This window comes from Priapulus caudatus, unplaced genomic scaffold (assembly GCF_000485595.1).
Source record: "Priapulus caudatus unplaced genomic scaffold, Priapulus_caudatus-5.0.1 Scaffold335, whole genome shotgun sequence".
NCBI classification, from domain to species: Eukaryota; Metazoa; Priapulida; class Priapulimorpha; order Priapulimorphida; family Priapulidae; genus Priapulus; species Priapulus caudatus.
The window spans coordinates 80,380-89,297 of NW_014577396.1; positions in this window are offsets into that span (position 1 = coordinate 80,380).

The window sequence follows — 8,918 nt, forward strand, 5'->3', positions numbered from 1 at the left end:
AGCGCAGTGGAACAGCGGCAGCGGCCACGGCTTCAGTAATATGCCGATTAGATAGAGCTGTCCTTGATTATCACGCGTCACCCATAATGAATGCCGTGTGACAAAAGACCACGCACAACCGCACTGACAACGTAACCAAGCCGCGGCGAAAGAGGGCGGGGGGTGAGAGAGAGGACAGATAGACACCGGAGAGACGCAGAGAGAGTCAGAGAGAGAGAGAGAGAGTTGTGAGGAAAAGACGGCGCGCCGAGAACAAGAGAGTGTGAGTTAAGTGTGTTGAAAAGGGAAGAGCGGAAGGAGAGGGAGTCGAGAACGAGATAGAGAGAAAAAGTTGAAGGTTATATACAAAAACGTGAGCGAGAGAGAGTGGAAAGAGAGAGGAAATAGAACGGAGAGAAGAAACAGACGGAGAGAAAGATCAGAGAGAGAGAGAGATGAGGAGAGATAGAGAGAGAGAGCGGCCGCGCGCAGAATAGAGATGAGAGAGAGCAGAGGAGAGAGCAGAGAGAGAAGAAAGAGAGAGACGAGAGAGAGAGAGAGGAGCATGGAGAGAGCAGAGAGAGAGAGAGAGACAGAGAGAGAGAAAGAGATACCGCAGAAAAGAGCGAGAGAGTGGAGAGCATTACCGGCCGATGGCGCGCACAGCTGTTGTAGGATCAATGACGTCATCAATAATGCACTCGTCCAACTGTCGCGCGGCGCAGCAGAGCGCGCGCGTGTTTGTGTGCATGTGTGTGTGTGGTGTGGCGGCGCGCGTATAGCGGAGACGATATGCGGTAGCTGCCGGCGGGTCGCTTTTGCTCTTGCTCGCTGCAAGCGCGTATACGCAGCCGAGCGTCTGTTATTGCCGTGCCAGCCGACGGTCAATCTCGCTTGTCAACGGAAGGGTCGTCTGCCGACGATTAGTTCGTGTGACGCGCCTCGCTCTTTTCAAGCTTGTGTAGCGACGATCGGGATGCGAGCGTGACTGTGCGACGGAGAGTTGAAACTTTGTTGAAGCCGCAACGCTCTAGACGCCTATGCATAGCGCGGTGAAACGATGATATTGTGCAGCCGACGCTGATGCTTTTGAGCGTGTATAGCCGTCAGAGGTTGGTGTGCAGCGAACACGATGTTACGTTTCTAGCGTGAGAGTCGAGTGGCAGTGCTTATAGCGGTTTTGGTCGCGTCGTTGGAGGATAGTTGGCGCTGGGTTGCTGTTGTGTTCGCTAATGTGGCGTGGGATTTTGCGTTCGCGCGCGTCGCCCGTCCAGGAATTATTCACAAAACAAGCTTCGGAAGAGTGTTAGCTGTCTGTCGTGTCTTTATCATCATCGGTGCATTCATCGTCGTCGTCGAAGCTAGTTCGTGCCATCGTCGTAGTCTTCGCCGTTGACGTGGTCGTTATCGTCTTGTGTTAATTTTTAGCGTCAGCGTCACATTAGCGTCAGCGTCAACATCAGCGTCGGCTTCAACACTGCGTCGCATCGTCGCGTCTTTCCTCGTTGTGCGCTGCGAGAAGCGTTGCTCGCACGCAAGCGTCGTCCTTCCTTTTTTCGCCCCTGCCCGTAACCTCTCCCCGCCTCCCGCCCCCTCTCTGCTTCCTTCATCTGCCCGTACTCTCCCCGCCTCCGCCCTTTTCTGCTTCCTCATCTGCCCGCACCTCCTCCCGCCCTCCCAGCCCTTGTTCTTGCTTCCTCATCTGCCCCGCACTCTCATCCCGGCCCTCGCGCAATTTTCTGCTTCTTCCTCTTGCCCGCCCTCTCCCCCGCCCTTCCGCCTCTTTTTCTGCTTCCTCATTGCCCGCACCTCTCCTCCCGCTCCGCCAATTCTTTCTGCTTCTTCCTCTGCCGTACCTCTCCCCCGCTCGCCTTCTCTGCTTCTTCCTCTGCCCGCACTCTCCCCCCCTCGCCTTTCTCTGCTCTTCCTCTGCCGCACCTCTCCCCGCCCTCCCGCCCCTTCTTCTGCTTCCTTATCCTGCCCGCACCTCCTCCACGCCCTCCCGCCCTTCTTCTTGCTTCTCCTCTGCCCGCACTTCTTCTCCTCCCAACCTACACCCACCGCGCTCTCGCCATTACCTCCGTGTCCACCCTCTCCTCTTGCCAGCGATCTCGCTGTCGCCCACTCGCACCCGCCGCTTTCTTCTCTTCGCGATGCTGGCGCCGCTCGGTTCGCGCTCTCGATGCTTCTCGAGGCAGGTCGTCCGATGTGTCAGTTTCTCGACCAGTCGTCCGGACGCCGCCCATCACCGCAACGTCAGCGCGACGACCCTATCCTGGTACGAGGACGATACGCGCAACGCCGCTCTAATTCATCGCGTCTGTTCGACCTGGATGCGGGCGTGGCGGCAGAGGTTCGTGGTCAGCAGCCCGCCGTGGAGATGGGGCATTCGAGTATATCAACAAGACGAGCGCATACTGGCTGGACTACCGGCTCGAAATGATTTTCGCCTCATACGAGAGGTGAGCGGTGCGCCATCCCACGGTTGGCAGCAACGGTCTACGTATATTCGTCGATCTCGCGCGCGAACGCGCACCTCCGCGCACACACGCTCGCGCGCATACGGCTACAATTTACAGAACACCACGACACGCACAGCACGCACGCAGCGCACACATATGCACGTGTCCGCAAATTGCACGCACACGCCAGCACGCAGAAGGTACGAACGTACGCGTTGCGGGCATTACACACGTATGCACACACGCACGCAACGCGCACGACGCCGTACGCAACACACGCACGCTAGTTTGACGCGATGAGTCGAACACCACGCACCACACGCACGCACATCCGTACATATACTCCATTGTGGTTTGTTCGTGTATTGTTCGCCGATAGTGTTGTTGAAGCTCAGGGTAGCTCGATGTAGTGTCGATTTTCGTCTTTTCTTCGTGGTTGAATGTTTGTTCGTGCTAGGCTGTGTGTCGTGGAGCTGTGCTGCGCGCAGTTGTAGTCATGTGCTAGCTCGATGAGTATTCTGTCTCGTCGTGCGCGTTCCGTGCTCGGCGTTCCGGTGTGGACTGGTCCCACCACCCTGCGCGACGAGCCGAACGATTACGTCGCCTGCTCTCATATATAACATAAGACGGTGCTGTGGGTCTAGCGTTATCGTGTCTCTGGGTGTTTAGTATACTTTGATGTTACACGCTCGCATGTGTGTGCTTGGCCGTAGTGGTTGGTGCGTGCTGGATGCGTGTTGTCGTCGCGTGTGCGCTGGTGTGTCGGTGGTGGTGTGTGTTGCGTCGGTGTGTGTGTGTTGTGTGGGCGAGTGTGCCGTCTTCGTGTTGTGCGTTCGCTGGTTGTGTGTTGCGGTGCGTGTAATACTATAATTGAAGAGTACACAACGTTTCTAAGCAATGGGGCTTGCGCGTAGATATGTTTCACCTCTCCACTTGACGAAGGCGAGGCGAGTTCAGTCGCCTCATACTTCCCTGATTTGCTGTGGTGCGTCAGCCTCAATAAGTGCTAACATTGCCTCGTCGGTGAATTGGGTGTGAATACCTCACCTGCCCGGGATTACGGTTACGCCTTTTGCTCTCTCTGACCATGTGCCGCTATAATGCTGTGTGAGTGAAGGAGGAGCACCCGCATTTCGTCGCGCGAGTGTCGAAGTATAAAGTACTAGACCAGCTGCCAATTGATTACCATACGTGGTGTCGATGCGAATTAGGGGGCGCTCGTCTGTCGGCCGCTTATTGATTACTCGCTCTAGTGTACTGCCCGTCTTCCGCGCGAGCTCGAAACGATGGTAACTCGCGGGAGCTGTGGGTTGCTTCAACAAGCGTGGTCCCTGCGGTGTAGTGCGCAGGCAGCATCGCGGTGAGGATGCAGATCGTCGAAACTAGTGCAATCGAGACGCTCGAGGCGCCGTGCAGACCGTACTCGACCGGATTAGTTCTTGTCGCTAGAATATAATAATGCGCTCTAAGCAGTGAGTGAGTGCTGCTTGTCAGGTCTAGAGGGTGACCTCTCGGATCGCGCGAGTCGGCGGACTGCGATCGCGTAGCGACGGTTGACGGCACACGACACTGAGCGTGCCCTGGCCTGTCCGGGCTCGCGGCGGCTTCCGTGAGACGCGGCTGCAGCAGTGAGCTAGACGTAGCGTGGCTGTGTCTGTGCCACAGAGGAAACGCTGCTTGTGTGCTGGGCGCGACCTTCAGATCTTCGTCGCTCGCGAGGCGCTCGACGTGCTAGGGTGATTGGCGTGAAAGCTGGCTCGAGTACTGCTTGCGCGACGGACGCGGGTCTGAGCGATCTGAGCGAAAGTCGCGGTGCTTGGTTAGTATTCCGATTGCCGCACTCGACATGAGCCGGTCGATTGTCGCGGTCTTGGGTATGGCTCGTGAGTCGAGAGTGAGTAGAGGTGAGAGTGAAGTAGTACGTGGTGAGTGTAGTGGAGTTGCGGGTGAAGGATAGGTAGGTCGAGTAGGGGACGTTTGCTTGCCACAGTGCGTCGCTCGTGTGGAAGCTGCTTCACGTCAGGTCTCGTGATATACGCCGCTCGCAGTCGTCTGCCGGCTCGATCTCTCTCGCAAGCACTGAGCGGCCGCCCTTGGAAGCGAGGCGAAAACGCTGTATGATTAGCTCGCAGGGGTGAGTGTAGTGAGTGAGTGAGTCGAGTGAGTGGGTGATGGTTTTTTGATTGTTGATGGGTGGTCGATGGATTTTTTTTAGCACTCTAGGCGTTCAGCTAGTTGTTGATTCGAGGTTTACGTTCGAAATTATATAGTTAGAGTAGTTGTACATACGTAGTGTAGTGTATAGTTGTATTATATATTATATATATATATATACAGTATTGAAGTTATAGTAATATAAGTATGATTCTGGTGAGCGTCTTGTGGAGCATTATTTACTCTGTGTGATTGTTTTATTTGGATAGGTTAGAATATAGTGAGTTACGCACATGTATAGATCTCGTTAGTATATCGTAGTGCTATGTGAATAGCGGTAATCGCCTGTGAATAGTTTCATATTTGTGCATGTGTGTGTCTAGATCGTTGCGCAGTGACATAGTCGGCATTCCGCTCTTGTCGTTTTAAACACAAAAACGGCGGATCGGTCGCCATGGCTACCATCTCACTTTTCATGTTACCTAATGTCCATGAGGCATCTCCCTTGCGCGCATAATGTAATGTCACGAGCCTAGATTACGCGAGGTCGAGCGCTCACAGCATCCCGGGATGGCTTCGGCGGAATTGTGCATATGTGGGACCTAGCATCTCTCCGCAACTCGCACTGCGCGATTGGGCGAAGGAGGCCGAATGCGGGTAGGGCGAACGCGTGCGTGAGCGCCTGCGTGCTTACGTGTAAGCGTGCGTGCGCGCCTGCGTGCTTATACGTGTGAGCGTGCTTGATTGCGTGCGGGCGTGCGGGCGTGTAAGTGTTAATCTTGTCCTGGGTGTGTGTGTATGTGCGTGAGTGTGTGCGTTTTCCTGCGTATCGTTCGCCGATCAAACTTAATTAATAAGCTAATTAATCGGCGTGCAATTATGAATAGATGTAATTACACGTACAAATGTGGTTCGGTGCTGACCTTTCGGTTTCATGCCGTGTGATCTACGGCCGTGGGCTAGGCACGCTGACACCTGGCTTCGAATGTGTGTATCGCTGGATTAATGTGATGTTTAACTCACAAGCGATAGAGCTGCTGAGGTTTGTCGATTTCAATCCCTTTTTGGAGAGCTAACTGTCGCTAACAGAGTGTTATATAATACGTTATTACGTTGCGTGTCGAATTAATCACGCTATAAACAATAGAACGCGCTGCTGCGAGAGAGAACGAGAGCGAAAGAGAGAGTGAGTTTGAGCGAGAGCGAGAGAGGGAAAAAGCGTAAGCGAACGAGAGAGGGAAAGAGCGTAAGAGAGCGAGAGAGCTATATATGTGGAGAGCCCGTGAGAGGACAAGCGGGCGCGAAGGTGTCAGCGACTGAGAGAAAGAGAGAGGGAGAAAGAGCGAGTGCGCGCGCGACAGAGAGAATGAACAGGGAATTTCCCGCTAATGAAGTACGTCTCATTTGTTCACCGCAACCGAATAGAGAAAATACACAGGAAAAAACGGTGGCGCCACGCACCCACCTACGCCGTACACACAGCACACACAAGAGTGAGTGAGTGAGTGAGTGAGTGAGTTGGTGAGTGAGTGAGAGGGTGAGTGAATGAGTGAGTGAGCGAGTGAGTGGGTGAGTGAGTGCGTGAGTCAGTGGCTGAGTGAGTGCGTGAGTGAGTGAGTGAGTGAGAGGGAGAGAGGAAGTGACAGGGGAGAATTGGGGAGAGCGAAAGTGAGAGAAGGAAGAGGAGAGTGAGAGGGGGATTTAGTACGTGACGCCGTAAAGGTGACAAAATTCGATCTGGGCGGCGGCAGCTGGCCGGCGTATCAATGTTGTTGACCTGTTTTACTTTATATGCGCTATCAGGGCTTTGAGCACGTGCTCAGCATCTCGTGTTTTCTGTCAGCCGATAAAAACACGCCCAGCGCCGCAGTATAGACAGGAGCTCACAGATTCCCTGCCGCTATCGGATTTGGTTTCAGATTTACGCAGAAAAAACCCTATTCCGAGAATAGTGGATCGAGATTGGGGGACATTTATCGTGCGGAATGCGTAAGCGCGTCTGCTCGTCGGTGTGAACTATCCGCACATATTGCAAAGCCATCGAGAGACGTCGTAATAGTTGAAGAGTCTCGCATGACAAAACATGTCGCCGCTAATTCCAACCCGTGTGTTACTACTGCGGTGACTGCTGCTACCGGTGTGGGCGCGTGCGCGTGACTTGACTGGCGGCGGTGCGCGTGCGCGCGTCTGTACGCAATGCGACTTAGCTGTGCGCGTGTGTGTTTGCGTGAGTGCGTGTCGTGTTCCGTGTGTGTTTGTGTGCGTGAGTGCGTGCGTGTCTGATTGCGTGCACGTACGCGCGTGCGCGTCAGCGTGTGTCAGCGCGCGATCTCACAATCACACAAAGAGCAAAGCGCGAAATGAACAACAGGACGCTTCGCCATGATCAACAGACAGCGGAACATAAATACGGAACTATCGGATAATTTATTGAGTATCGTGAATAATTCACGGCGCCGCGTAATAATGGCACTCGGTTTTCCCGCAGCACCTGTCTGTTGGCCCGCGCATGCAGCACTCGTACTGCCACGCGACTGCCGGCTGTCTGGCTGGCTGGCTCGCTGACATGCTAGTCATTGGAAATCTCTTCTTATTAATGCTCCCAGTGGTATAGAGGAAATTACATATGCATGTTGTTTTCCCTTTTAAATAATTATATGGACGCTGGATTGAATGAGTTATTGATACGCAACGTCTGTCCCTCTCTTTCATTATTTCTTTCTTTCATACATATAAGTACATATACGGTGCGTGTGTGTATGTGTGTGTGCGTGTGTGTGCAGCAATAGCAGCAGTAGCGATGGCAGCAGTAGTGGTACTAATAGCAGTAGCAGCAGTGGATCATCGCCGTGTGTGTGTGTGCGTGTGTGTGCGCGTGTGTCTGACTGTGTCTCTGTGTGTGTATGCGTGTTTTTGTGTTTTTGTATGTATGTGTGTGCGTGCGTGCGTGCGTGCGTGCGTGCGTGCGTGCGTGCGTGCGTGCGTGTATGCGTGCGTGCGTGCGTGCGGGTATGCATTTGCAAATTCTGCACTATATTAGATGTGATAAAAAGTAACGCGCAAATGCAATAGCAGCAGTAAAACTAGAAGCAGTAACAGTAGCAGTAGCACGAGTAGTATCGGAAGCAGCAATAGCAGCAGTAGCGATGGCAGCAGTAGTGGTACTAATAGCAGTAGCAGCAGTGGATCATCGCCATTATCATCAGCAGCAACATCGGCAGCGACAGTAGACGCAGCAGTTGCGATATAGTAATAGAAGCAGCAGCAGCAGCAGCAGCAGCAGCAGCAGCAGTAGCAGCAGCAGTAGCAGTAGCAGTAGCAGTAGAAGTAGCAGTAGCAGTAGCAGTAGCAGTAGCAGTAGCAGTAGCAGTAAAAGTAGCAGTAGCAGTAGCATGAGCAGTAGCAGTAGCAGTAGCAGTAGCAGTAGCAGTAGCAGTAGCAGTAGGAAATTACATAATGGCCATGCTCTGTTTTCCCTTTTACCATAGTTATATGGACTCGAAGCGTGAACAGTAGGTCGGCGGGTGGGTTGGGGCTGCCGGCTGACCGCACAACCAGGGGGGGGGGGGGTGGCCGCGACGCTGATGAGATTGAGTTTATTGATACGCAAACGTCCGTCCCTCTCTTTCATATATTCTTTCTTTCATAGCACTATAGTACATATAGGTGCGTGTGTTGATGTGTGTGTGTGTGTGTTCTGTGTGTGTGTTTGTGTGTCGTGTGTGCGTTGCGTGTGTGGTGCGCGCGGTGTCTGACTGTGTCCCTGTGTGTGTATGCGGGATTTTTGTCGTTTGTATGTATGTGTGTGGTGCTGTGCGTGCGTGCGTGCCGTGCACGTCGCGATGCGTGCGTGCGTGTATGCGTGCGTGCGTGCGTGCGGGTATGCTTTGCAAAATCTGCACCATATTAGATTGATAAAGGTAACGCCAAATGCAACTAGGCAGCAGTAAAATAGAAGCAGTACAGTGACAGTACACAGTAGTATCGAAGCAGGCAATAAGTCAGCAGTAGCGATGGCAGCATTGTAAGTGTACTAATAGCTAGGTCGCCAGCAGTGGATCATCCGCCATTTACAGACAGCAGCCAACATCGCAGCGACAGTAGACGCTCAGCAGTTGCGATATAGTAATATGAAGGGCAGCGCAGCAGCAGCAGCAGCAGAGCAGGCGCAGCAGCGGCATAGCAGCAGCTTAGCAGCTAAGCGAGTAGCAGCTAGCAGATAGCAGTAGCAGTAGCAGTAGCAGTAGCATAGCAGTAGCAGTTAGCAAGTAGCATAGCATAGCCGAGTAGGAGTGTAGCAGTAAAATAGGTCAGTAAAAAACC